The following is a 14,155-nucleotide window of genomic DNA, read 5'->3' as shown; positions in this document are numbered from 1 at the left end:
ATCCAGATCAAAGGCCACGTTCTCAGCTCCACTGCCTGAGCTAAGCGGCCATCATCTTCACACTCCTAACTCGTCATACTGTCTTGTGTTTACTTTACCATCTCTTTACATTCATCTACTCCAGTAACACGAGTAGCCCCAACACTCCTGGAACACACTCGGCTTGTGTGCTACATAGAGCCACAAGCTTACCCACCATCAGCTGAGTTGCTGTATGGCGTACTCTCTCACTCTCCCTGGGTCTGTACAGATGCAGAGAGAAAATTATGAAAGATTGCAAAGTAAAAATCTTCTTAACTTTAAAGTTTGTGAATCTAGCTCTCTTCAGAGGGTGGAATTTAAAGAGATACTTAAGTCTGCCTTTGAATGTTTGCATAGCTCCTAAGATCGCTACAGTGAACACACAATAATGAAATCCCAAAGCACTTCAAACTGTTGTCTTCAAATGTGTTAAGTAGTCACATGATGTACTTCTGTTTTTTCTTGTTGTTGCATATAATGGTGAATAGTATAACTTTATACTTTATAGTGTATTGTTACCCACAACACTCCATTTTTTCCTCACCCATTACTCAGTCTCTCACTTTGTTTACAACAGCGAGAATATAAAGAGCCAATACTTGAGGTCGGAAGTTGCATTTTAAGATTTTATATTCAGTTTATATTAACATGGAAAGTTAGCATAAACTTATCTTGAATAATGTTGGGGAGGACTATGGCAAAGATAGTGACGATACCTAACACTGTTGGCGGTTTCCCAAGTATCAGACTTCACCATAAGCACAGAACCGCATTCAAACATGCCCTTCTGCCGGAGGTATTGTTGCCTTTAAAGATAAAGAAAGGACTACACGGGAAATTGAATAAGCGAGCATGTAATTAGCCCAAGGTCACGTAACAGATCAGTGGTTTTGAATTTAAAATTAGGTTTGCTTCACCTCGGTAGCTTTGGTATTGACCATCCACGCTTTTCTGACAAGGAAAAAAAAATCTTATCCCTCTGATAGCACAGCATCCAGAAACTGGGAATCAGGTAAATCTAAATTCAGAATTAGGCCGTGGAGGAGCCTATCAGAGGGCTTGTTCTCACCCGACACCAGAGAGCTAATACCCGACTCTCTCCGAGGCCTGTCAAACGACGTGTTAAATGTCTGGTTTAAGAGGCTGCCGCACACAGGTGTTATCTTTTCTAATGCTTCCCCTCTCTGCTTCCCCTCCCTGCTACTCAGCCGGCTTTCTCAACGAGTTCTTTCTATACTGCAGATTTCTCATTTTCACAATGAATGTTTCTGGTTTCTTTTTCTCTCGGGGCAACATTCAGCTCAGCACTTAAGAAACTATTTTACAATTGCATGTATATATGTAAATAGACATATAGCAACTTTGTATTCTTGTTGCTTGGGAATTGGTTTTGTAACAGCATACTGAATATTAAAGAGGTTTAATAACATCTGGGTTCCTACTCATCAGTAGGGTGTGAAAACCGTCACAGATACACTAAAGCCCAGAGGTAAACCCTTCCCCATGCCCACTGATACTTAATCTTAACAGGCAGCCTAAACTTGGAAGGCTCCTGCTCTTTTGAAATGAGGCAAAAACAAACAAACAAACAAACAAACAAACAAATAAATAAATAAGAAGTGTGATTTATCCATAAAAGTGTTCATCTTAGACAAAATTCTGAGAGGCAGACTTCTAATCGCTCCAATAATTTCTAATTGTTTCTAATAATTCTCCAAGAAGAATGCTGGATGTCCAGAGCTCGTTCTGCTATTTGTGGTCTAGCATCCTTTGGAGAATGCTAACCATAACAACACAGCACACCGGTACTGCTTAGCTAGTATAGTCAACGTTAGGGTGAACGTTGCTAGGGGTTGACACCATCATATTAAATGCACGGTGTTGGCTCTGCTCTGGGAATTTATAAAAATCTCCCTTACTTTTCTTAAAATTTAAAAATAGGAAAATTGGAAGAAATGAGGAGTTCAGCTTCTCTACCTTATGGTCAGGAGCCCAGGCTGGCGCTGAACTCCTCATGCCTCGCCTTCTCCAATTCTGAGACCTCCAACTTGAACCTACAGATTAACATGCCTGTTTCCTTTCTATTCTGAGAGGAAAGAGAAAGATTAGCCAAGAGAATGACTGTAACCATAGAAAAAAACCCGTGGGAATTCGGAAAATGTGCTTTAAAAATTCAATTGCCCAGAACAAGAGTCCTTTCTTGTTAGTTAGGGAGCGGGACTGACCTGTTGAAGTGGACTCCCCATTTCCAGTGTGGGCCTCTGGATGCATCTTCCTGCGCCGGGTATAGTTTTGGCGCCATCTGGTGGACCTAAGGAAAGATTTCAAATTCTTGTCACTGACTGGAGGTGAAGTTTTGAAACCTCCCCACACCACACACACACACACACACACACACACACACACACACACACACACACCACACTAAAGTTTTGTCCACCCATAAAGTCTTTGTTCAATCCTGATCCCGGAAGCGAATGCTCAAGTTTCCTCCTCCTCCAAAGGCATGTCTATTCGTGAGCTTTAGTCAATTTTCCAGCTGACCATGCCTCTGGTATCCATTGCTCCAGCTACTGTTGCTGCTGCTGCTATTGTTGTTATTATTATTTGGGTTTTGGTTTTTCGAGACAGGGTTTCTCTGTGTAGCTGTGGAGCCTGTCCTGGAAACTAGCTCTTGTAGACCAGGCTGGCCTCGGATTCCCCGAAATCCGCTTGCCTGCTGTTATATTTAAGGTTCTACTGGATCTCCCTCCCCGTTTACAGTCCACCCTTTGGTGCCTTTGTGCTCCGGCTTTGGACATGTTTCCCTTGCTGTGTGCCGGTCTTCAGTTTATTCCTTATACCGCTCTCTCGGTTTCATAACTTCTGGCATCTTTTCACCACGGTGACTGTTGTGGATAATGGTAGCGTAGATTCAGTTACGTGTTTTCATGCAGTCTCTACAGTTTATAGTTCTCCACCAGAAGGTCGAATTCATTTCTGTGTTGTGAGATGTTTTCAAGGGCGTTTAGAGAAGCAAACACAATAGTTTAGGTAGCTTAGGTTTTTTTTTTTTTTAAAGATTTACTTGTTTATTTATTATGTGTACAGTGTTGTGTCTGAATACCAGAAGAGGGCACCAGATCTCACTACAGATGGTTGTGAGCCACCTTGTGGTTGCCGGGAATTGAACTCAGGACCTCTGGAAGAGCAGGCAATGCTCTTAACCTCTAAGCCATCTCTCTAGCCACAGTAGTTTAGTTTTAATGGGATAAATATCATCAACTCCATTCTTTTTAAGAGCTGGTCTTGGTGTTCTCTCTCTTCTGTGGTTGGAGTTCGTGGATGGCTTCTCCAAAGCCCAGACCCAGTGGCCCTAGCTCCTAAGGTGATGATGATGTAGGTAAGACCTTTGAAAGGAACTTCAGTTCAGATGAGGTTTTGAGGGTGGGGTCTGCATGATGTTATTGTAATTAGGGCTTTATAAGAAAACAAAGTACACTATCCTATGACTGTTTTCTATCGTAAGATAACCATAATGATCATTATGTTCATAAATAACAAATCTATCTACATATATATAATCTATATGTCTGTCTATCATCTATCTATCTATCTATCTATCTATCTATCTATCTATCTATCTATCTATCTCATATCACAGGAAGATGGCAGCCATCTACAAGTCCAGAGGACAGTGCTCACTAGACCCCTATTAAGACAAATGAATGCTAGATGAACCTTCATCTCGAATTCCCACCTCCTAGAAGTCTAAAGGGGAAAGGCTGCTACTTAACTTGTCTAGACTAGGGTATTTTATTTTAGTAGCTCAAGATGATACCATTTGTTCTTTCACAGGCCTCTGAAGTTGTGTTTTGTGTTTTTTTTTCTTGTGATACCAACATTTTAAATCTTCTAAAAATAACCATTTTCCCCAGTATTTGTGAAATTCCCATAATCCTTCTAAGGAAACACGGATTTTGCATTGATATTCTCTTGACCTCAATTCTGTTAAGCACCACATCTCTGCAGATGCCTGTTACCTACACCGTGGACCTACATTGTCTGTACAAAACAAAACACCTGTGCTCCTCTTTATTCTATTCCAGTAAGAATACAGGTTAGCCAGATCTTAAGAGCATCTAAGACATGCCTCTCTCTCTCTCTCTTATCACAGGAAGAAGGCAGCCATCTACAAGTCTAGAGATTACTCACCTGAACCCTACCAAGAGAGATGAATGCTACAACATTTATCTCAACTACCCGCCTTCCAGAAGCAAGCAATATCTTGGTGTGCTGGAAAATACATTCCTTGTATTATAGGTGCTTAAGTCTAATTTCAAGAATCTTTTATTTTACCTTCGCTATGATTCTTTGTCTTTTCTATGCCTAAGTTTCCTCCTGTAAAATTAAAATATTGGGCTTGTATGCTCTGTATTCTGTCATGACATAACAATAATAATCATGATGTCACTATGATCATAAATAACTTACATTGCTATGCTATGCCTTGTAATGGAAATGTGTCATGATAAATGTGTTTTCATGTATTTTTGTTGTTTCATACCGTTTGTTCTTTCAGACATCTACAGCTGTGCTTTGTGTTATGTTGTTATGATACCAACATTTGTATTTCTTCTAAAAATAACAATCTTCCCCAATATTTGTGAAACTCCCATAATCCTTCTAAGGAAACATGGATTTTGTGGTGATATGTAAAAACATCATAGAACGTATCTAGGCATGATAAGACCGCTACCATTCTGCTACTGATGTCGTCTTACAGGACCAACATTTGTGTTGTAGATTCCATCATTGACTGCAATGTCCTTGTGCAAGCCAAGACGATGTTCTTGTACAGCCCTCTGTTTGCAAATGGCTTCACTCTTCACCAACTCGAGTCTTAGTATCTCTGAAAGCCATAGATTATTATTATTAATTATTCTGATTTTGCATTTTATTTTACTAGAAAAGTCAGACTCAAAGTCATGTGCCCAAGTGTGAGAAAGGTAAATGTGGAAGTGGGGATGGAGACATGGCCTCCCTACTCCCAGATCCCTTGCGATTTCTACCCTGCCAGGCGATTCCTCAGGCGGAAGGTCAGCAGTGTGCCTGTGTTTCCACAGGAGCCTCTCTCTTCTATGCTGTCCTTCCTGAAGGGATGCAAATACACTACACATGTGGCTCTTTCCTAAAATCAGTTCCGCTTCCAAAAAAGCAGGCCTGGGGACCAGAATGGGAACCGCCTGCTGCTTTTCTTCCCACAGTCACTCCCCTCTGAGAATAGAAACTCTCAAAACTGTGGGGGAGGTTACCAAGACCACTGGTAAGGCTCCCCTCTGAGAATAGAAACTCTCGAAACTGTGGGGGAGGTTACCAAGACACTGGTAAGGAACACTGATGGCAGAGATTTAAAGAGAGTAGAGTTGGGTTGGCACTACAGTGTGACCTCACTCCAGAAAGGCTCAGGGAGCACTGAGGATTGTAATGATTATTATGTGACCTAAAGAGTTATCATGTGATCCGGTAATCAACATGTTAGGATGGGCCTGATTTTACCCTAACTAATTGAAGGATCATGCTACATTCTGTTGACCCCTTAGGGTTGAGGTTTGATGTGGGAGTCTTCTGTTTTGAGTTGATGTCATCGGTTAATAAAGAAACTGCCTCGGCCCTTGATAGGACAGAAAATTAGGTAGGCGGAGTAAACAGAACAGAATGCTGGGAGGAAGTGAGGCAATCGCCATGCCTCTCCTCTCTGAGCCAGACACGATGAAGCTCTGACCCAAGATGGATGTAGGCTAGAATCTTCCTGGTAAGCTACTGCCTCTTGGTGCTACACAGATTATTAGAAATGGGTTAGTCGAGGTGTGAGAGTTAGCCAAGAAGAGGCTAGATATAATGGGCCAAGCAGTGTTTATATGAATACAGTTTGTGTGTTGTTATTTTGGAGCATAAGCTAGCCAGGTGGCTGGGAGCCGGGCGGCAGAACACAGCCTGCAGCTCCTTCTGCAGAGGTTTTCTTAGCAAAATACCTACCACACGTGCTGTGAGATAAGGAATGGGAGACTAAGTGTCATGACAAAAAGAATCTATTCTGCTTTTAGCAATCTAGTGGTCAAGGTGGCCAATGACATTGTGCCAGAATAGTGGCATCATCTCGTATCCCTAGCACTAACTACATTATGAATCCACTTTGCGTCTATTAAGAATTCTGTGATTTGAGTGAGGTAACCCAGATACAGAAAGACTGTTATCACATGTACTCACACTCATAAGTGGTTTTTAAACACAAAGCAAAGAAAACCAGCCTACAAACCACAATCCCAGAGAACTTAGACAACAATGAGGACACTAAGAGAGACGTACATAGATCTAATCTACATGGGAAGTAGAAAAAGACAAGATCTCCTGAGTAAATTGGGAGCATGGGGTCCTTGGGGGAGGGTTGAAGGAGTCAGGAGAGAGGAAGGGAGAGGAGCAGAGAAAAAAAGTAGGGCACAATAAAAATCAATAAAAAGAAGAATTCTGTGATTTCAAAAATATTCTAGACTATGGTTTTGGTATTTTTCTTTTTTCTGCAGGGTCTCATATAGCTGGTGATTTCAAACTCACTGTGTAGCCTAACCTTTGGTTCCCCTCCCCCTTCCCCCAGTGCTGGGCTTGAGGTGTGTGTTCCACCCTCCATGGTCTAGGCAGTGCGGTGAGTGACATCCGGGACTTCATACCTGTTAGGGAAACTGTCTTCCAGTTAAACTACAAGCCAACCTTGGTTTTAAAGTTACTACAGTAATGACAAATTTTGTTAAACTTTCAGCTTTGATTTTTAAAATGCATACTTGATTAGAAAAATTCATCAATTTTATAGGTATTTATTGGTGATTTGCTGGTATTGGTGCTAAGAAAAAAGACATGGATTTATGGATTTTTCTCAATCGTAATGGAGTTTAGACTTCGTTCTCATTTTCATATTCTTGTTTAAATAAATAGAGCATCGGTGCATTTTTTACAATATCTTGCCATTTATAGGTTAAAATTTACTTTTAACTTTTGTCTAAACTCCCCTTGGCAACGCTTACTCCCACAAGCATAACAAGGCAATAGACACATTTGGCAGAACAACTATTTATGTCCTGTCTCCTGTGTTGCCAGGGTGATGGTAGCAACGCTGAAAACATTGGAGGTGGATGTCACTGGCAAGGATCCTGAATTTTAGTCCAAATGGAAGGACTGTAAAAAGCAGAAGGTAGGCTGGGGTGTAGGCAGTAGGCTGGCTATGGCTTTACGTAAACTGGATGAATGGGTTTGGCGATTAGCAGCTGTGCACGCTATTACCTTGGAAAGGTAATGCCCATAGGCGATATTCCCTTCCAATATTTTAAAATTATGAAACTGTGGTGATCACATCCAATATTTAGGGGTGATTTTGATTAACTCAAACATGAAGACCATACGGTTTCAGAAGTTAGGACTTGTTCTCCCCCACAATTCTTTCTCATTTCCTTAGGAGGGAAATAATTCAGAAGGTACAGTGAGTCTGCAGAGCCAAATAAGGAGTTAAATACGACACAGTATAAGTGCAACTTCTGGAGAATTTTTAAAAACACATCGATCATCTGCTTCAAAGGGAATATATGATTATACGCTGACCTGGAAGGAGACAGTTCTCTGTGAGGTCTGCTGAATTTCCTGTCTCTGAGACAAGACCCTGTTAGTTCAGATGCCGTAGACTGGGGCTTAGTGATCAGTGACATTTTCTTTCTTACCAACTTTGTTCAATGGCTCTTAACTCCGCATCAACTAGCAAATCATCATGGACTTAAGAGCGGTCAATGCTGTGGGTGGGTTGACGTCTATATAACCCCTTGCCCTTAGGCATATAATATAGTGTTTGGGTCTCTCTCTTTCTTTCTCTGTCTCTCTCTCTCTCTTTCTGTGTGTGTGTGTGTGTGTGTGTGTGTGTGTGTGAGAGAGAGAGAGAGAGAGAGAGAGAGAGAGAGAGGAACTAGATATTGAGACACAGTCATAGGCATCCCCAGACACTGCTCTTGGAGTTCATCTCTCTGACTGTTACCACCATTTTTTAATTAGTTAGTCCCCATTTAAATTGTGGTATGCTCAAAATATCTCAAGTAATTTTAGCTTCCTATATCAAACGTTGCCTCATACATATCTTATGTCTTCCTTTGCTTAAAGTATATAGTTCTGACCTGCTCTTAAAGAAAGTATTTATAGCGTTATCATCTTATCAATGGGTCTGTTTAGTGGCACATAACCTTACAATTCTAAATCTGCCCTTACCTTCCCTATAGTCTGCTCAGCTCTTCTTAAAATTCATGTCTTATAATCTAGCACACTACCAGGGCATAAATACTGTCTTCCTTTTCTGTTTTCCTTCTTGTTTACATTTTCCCTTAATAAACACAAATCTCCTAACGTCTTCTAACCATAACTGGCCGCGTCCTCAGTTAAATTAACCCAGCATTTATGTTCCTTTTGGGTCCTGTAAACTTCTGTACCGCCATTTGATTTCAACTATGCAGTGATGATTCTCCTAGTTGGCACTATAGTGTTACGTAACCAATATTTACAGTATATTTATCCCTGAGCTGATCAGCATGCTATGGTCCGGGATGAGACAGAAAACCATGATCCCTTTCTTAATGAACCTTAATCCTAAGAAGGTCAATAATCAATAAACAAATAGGTCCAAAATCAGCACAGAAGAATCTCCTCTAACAAGTTTTGTAAAGAGGAGTGCTGTGTGACCTCTGTGACCTTCCCATCTAACGCTCCTGATGGAGGAGATGGGGTGTGATGTCTGAAGGATGATGAGACCTTAAGTTGTATACAGGACACAAACTATGGACAGGATATACACTAGAGGACTTTTTTTGCTAAATTGGCATTCACTGAGAGCATAGAGGCCCTGCCTCACCCTTCAGAGACCTGAGAGACTCTAGGAACTCATTTTGTTTGCAGCTAGGAGAGGTATTATTTTCTATAAAGACTCTCATTGAAGAACACACTTGCTTTTCCCTTGACAGTTGCCATGCCCATGCCTTTGATAGGGTCCCTTCTAGTCCCAATTAGTTGCACACTACACACATATACAGAAGAGACACTAATTAACTCTAAATGAAACAAAACATCTACTGTGTACTTACCAAAATGCAGACACATTCCCTCCCTGTTCACATACAGGTTAGCATTTCATTTTCACAATAACTATGAAACACATGTTTAAAGATGGACATCAAAGGACAGAAAATAGTGAGCTTTTCTATGAGCCAGTGTGTGCACCATTGAACATTTCCCATGTTGTGAGTATAACTGGCTAAGCATTATTTTGTGGTTATTATTATTTCCATTATATTGAGATAAGGGGTGGAGAGAATAAGTGACCATAAGCATAAGCATGTGGTTACATAATGAGTAACAAGAGAACAGGCTTCCAACCCAGCCGAACAAACACAGAGGCTGTTATCATGTGCTGCTTTCGGGGTAGATCCTAATTTGATTACAAGGAGGGGTCTGACCCCCATTTCCGAGGGATCTCGTGCGAAAAGGTGTGCTTTATGCCTCCGAGTTCTAACTCATTGTGGGATTTCAGTAAAAATTCATTCTCACTATCCAAATATCTTTTGTTGTTCAACACATCTCTGGATTTCTGTCTCTTCTCTGGTAAATATGTGCAGAGTTTAATATTAAGATTACTTAAAATAAAATTAGGAATATATACCTTGTAAATAATATCATTGATGTAAGTCACAGTGTCAAAAACTTCCATTACCCAAACTTTAAAAAGGCATAGGTAAAACATAAACAGACAGACAGTTAGATAGATAGATAAATAGATGATAGATAATAGATAGATGATAGATAATAGATAGATAAATAGATAGATAATAGATAGGTAGATAGATAGATAGATAGATAGATACATACATACATACATACATACATACATACATACATACATACATACATAGACAGACAGGTGGATAGATATAAAAGAGAACAAGGAAATATTTCTAAGTTAGTTTTCTGGCAACAAGGGGAGTTTTATGACCAGTTCATGTGTTATGGCCATTGTTTTGAGAAAACGATCTTATACTCCTGGGCACTCCTTTGTTGTTGTATGAAGAACGTAGAGCGAACAGGGTTTAAGATAGATTCTAAACTGAGTTCTCTTTGGATGCCTATGGCAAGGGATGTCAAGGTATTAGAAGCACTATGCCATCTGTAAAAGTGTTTTCTAAGGGAAAGAGTTTTTATTTTGTTTTGTTTTCATTTCCAGAATGATCCCCGCCCTGCAATTAAGATTCAGAAATGCTGTTAAAACAGTGGTGGAATTACTGATACTAAACAGCCCTAGGGGAATATGCACTATTCAAGAAATGCCTTTATAGTTCCCCTTTAAATATGCAAACGCGGCTGGGATAACTAACTGACAACTTGCATATTATTGGATCACCGGGCAGATAATCTCAGTGACAGAATCATAGGGTTGGGGTAGGTCTTGACAGGCCTCCCACAGGGTGTTTTTGGTTTCTGTTTTTTTTTTTTCTTAATTGGGTTTCTTAAGGGGGGACAACTCACCCTGATTGTGGGTGGCACCACTCCCTAGGTTCTGGGTTGTACAGCATGGGAAGGTGAGCTGGGCAACACACAGCACTAGTTAAATTCTTTCTGCTCAGAGCACAGATGTGGCATGAACAGCTGCTTCAAGTCCATGCCCTGTTGACTTCCCTGCAGTGGCGGAGTGTGACCGGGAACTGTCAGCTAACTGAGCCAATTTCCTTCTGAGCTGCTCTTGTCAAGGTGTTTTTATCATAGCATCAGGGAGTGAATATATAGGACACACAGGCTTAGAAGAGTCTAGAAGGCACTGCCGCAAACTTGGTTTCAGACCTCTGCTCTGGATGAAGCCAGGGTGGGCTAGTGACTAGTTGAGCCTATGGAACTGGTCTAGCAAGAAAATTTCCTCACTAATCACAGCTTATTTTTCCTTCATTGTCTCTTTCTGTCTGTGGGTCTGTCTCTCACTGTGTCTGAGATGATTCCAAGTGAGACAAAATTCTGAGATCTGCTTTGTTGTTTAAATGTTCCAATAGGTAAAAATCCACAAAAATCTCTTTCTTATCCTGTTGTAGTTTGGTGCAGTATGAGTATCTCCTCGGGGTCCATTGTGGGTGCAGCCGCAGTCCGCAGAGGCTTGCAATTGAGGTTGCTGAAGTTGAGCAGGATTCGTGGATGCAACTACATCTATAAGGATGCAGCTACAACCTCAGAAGGCAGTTCTCCTTGGCAATTTTCAGGCAAGGGTTGTTAGAAAAGCCATGGTTTGGCATGCCTTGACATAACCATGCCTAGCTCAAACCCTGCAACATGTGCTCCCCACTGTCACCTGCCATTTGCCAGGAGTTCGTCCCCAAACTAGGCCAATGCAGGTACCATAGACCCATGAACCGTCAGAACTTAGGTGTAAATAAGCAACTTCGTTCTTAAGCCAGATTTTTCAGGGATTGTGTTCTAGCAATGGAAAGCTAATAATAACCCCTACCTCCTACAAAAACAATCTAATTTTCAGAAGATACAATTACTTAGTTCTTATTGATCATAACTAGATGTAGTCTGCTGATAGTTTTTATACCACAGATTCTTTCTTGGGCAATGCCAGAAACTTGGCTGATAATCTTATCATTGTTTTGTGATATGTGATCACTTACTAATTTGTATGGATATTCAGAAAATAAATATTCTGACTTGGAATCTAAAGCAAAAATGTATATTATATGTATAAATTTAGGAATAGATTTAAGTGTTTTAATCAATATTATAAACTTGTTGTCAAATGTAAAGCAACAACTATTTAGTTAACAAAGCTGGAGGAAAAAAATCTGCCAGATCAGAGATAATAGACGTGTCATTGCTATTTCTAAGCACTCTGAGCATTGCTTGGTACAACATGATGCTCAAATGTCATGGTATCATTTCTGCACCTTGAAGTGAAAATTGCCGGGGAATTGCAAATTCTAGACGATTTTCTAACACATTGTAGGGGAATATGAAAACACTATCTACAGGAAATTGGTATTTTAAAACACCACAGCAAAAGAAAGATGTTGTGAAGAAATGACGTGGCTTTTGTGTTAGAGCATACGGGCCATTTTCCTTTTGTCTTTTGGAGACACGGCGGCTGCTCTTTCTTTCTTCAGAGCCCAGAAACAAAGACGTCCTGTTGATGTCGCCCCACAATGAAGACTTTGGAAGCGGACGATAACTACTCTGTGTTAGGTCTAAGTTTTTATGCTTCATATTTTTCTCCAGGTTTCACTCAGATTTGGCCATGAAGAGGACCTCAATGCTGCAGGGAAGTTACATTACTGCTCTGGTCTAGTGACATTACTCTTGTTGTGATAAAAGTGCCCTAGTGTGGCGTGATTAATAAAAACCCAGAGACGGCTATTGGGGTTCAACCTGAAGGTCAGAAAAGTAAAACAGCCAGCCACTGGCTCTTACCTCTAGCTCAGTTCGAAATGGTGATCCTGACTCCAGGAAACCTCAACATGAGACTGTGTCTGAGAGCTGTCTCCTCCCGTCTTACGTTCCTCTCTAGGGCTGGGATTGAAGGCGTGCACCACTACCACCTGATTTCTATGGCAAACTAGTGCGGCTACAGGGATTAAAGGTGTGTGTTCCACTGCCTGGTCTGCAAGGATGACCAGGGAGGCTGTTTGACTCCTTGATCTTCAGGCAAGCTTTATTTATTAAAATACCAATGAAGCATAACTACACCCTAGTAAGAAGCAATTTATGGGAGAAAGGGCCTATTTTAGCTCACACTTCCAGGGTACAGCATGGGAGGGAGGTCAGGCTGTAGAAACATTGAGAGTAGAGAAAAGTGGATGTGTGGTCTCTTAGAAGATGCAGCACTGGGTCTTTTGGGTTTTGTTGTCTGTTTGGCTGGGATCTGGGGGTGGAGGTACACTATTTATACCTTCTCTCATCAGAATTCGACCATTATCTGGGCATGGTCGCACAGTATTGCAGTCTAGTCCTTGAGAGGGAGGTCGAGGCAGGAAAATCACATATTAGAGGACCTATCTGTCTATTTGCCAAGTCAAGTCAACCTGGACTTTCTGGAGAATCCTTGCCAAAACAACAAAACAAGAAACAACATTTACCAGCAAAAACTGCAAGAAAAACTTTTATAAAGGTTAAACTAAGGTTTCATTGATTCAGAAGTAAGAGTGTGCGATACCTTAATAGCAAAATACCTCTGTAAATAGTAAACCAATTACTGTAAATGAAAAAGAGACAACAAAACTGAGGCATATTAGTCTACAAAATGCAAGATAAAATAGGGGAGACCACAAAAATAACTTATAAATTTGAGGGGTTATCACAAATATTATGCCTAGTTAATTCCCCACTAAATCCTTTACCAGGAAAAGGGAGAGAAAGGCTGCCACGTATGCATATGAAAAATGAGACCTTTTAGTAAAATGTCACAATGGTGAAAATTGTTAAGAAAAGCTATCTTTAAATTTCTAAATATCTGTAAACATGTACGTATGTGACATAAACTTTATTCCTGCATATGTATAAACTTCTATAGGTGAAATATTTAAAAATATTATACATCTTGAATAACATAAGTAATATACGCATACTTGGAATACATTAAGTTGAATAGTGAAATTTATTCCTGTCAATAAAAACAGTAACATTTTACTGACAATAAAAGCCTCAAATTTAACTGAGACTCTTTATTACATAATTTACTTTCAGACTTTAAACTATTTTTATTCTTCCCTTAACTTTCAGTAGTTGAAATTGTTTTTCTTGATCAGGACCTGTTTTTATTTTATTGTCTGCCTTACATGAAGAAATTTATATTCTTATGTATTTTTGTGATTTCAAGCTCAAAAATCTGGCTCAGTGAAACATCACTTTAGAGTCATCTGCAAAAGAAAAATGACCAATGAATGTCTCCGAGAGCAAGGCAGTGACATCTTTGCAGAGTCACTCACAGCGAGGCTCGGGCTCCCGCCACAAAGCTGAAGGCTATTTTTCTCACCCAGCTGTCTATTCTCCAACACTGGTAAAACCAGAAAGAAAAACTCCTGTTTCTAAAGCAGTTTCTGAT

At 40.3% G+C, this 14,155-nt stretch overlaps 1 long non-coding RNA gene across 1 annotated transcript in view; it reads left to right on the top strand.

The window, feature by feature from the left end:
• LOC142839773 (uncharacterized) overlaps positions 1-4,317 on the top strand; it is a 63,724-nt gene extending 59,407 nt beyond the window's left edge. The window contains exon 3 of the long non-coding RNA XR_012908836.1: positions 4,178-4,317. This is a non-coding gene — a long non-coding RNA (uncharacterized LOC142839773). The remainder of the gene's footprint in view (positions 1-4,177) is intronic.
• The last annotated feature ends 9,838 nt before the right edge of the window (positions 4,318-14,155 follow it).

This window comes from Microtus pennsylvanicus, chromosome 22, assembly GCF_037038515.1.
Source record: "Microtus pennsylvanicus isolate mMicPen1 chromosome 22, mMicPen1.hap1, whole genome shotgun sequence".
Classification (NCBI taxonomy): domain Eukaryota; kingdom Metazoa; phylum Chordata; class Mammalia; order Rodentia; family Cricetidae; genus Microtus; species Microtus pennsylvanicus.
The sequence above is the reverse complement of the archived record's forward strand: the minus strand, read 5'-3'. Positions and strand labels throughout refer to the sequence as shown.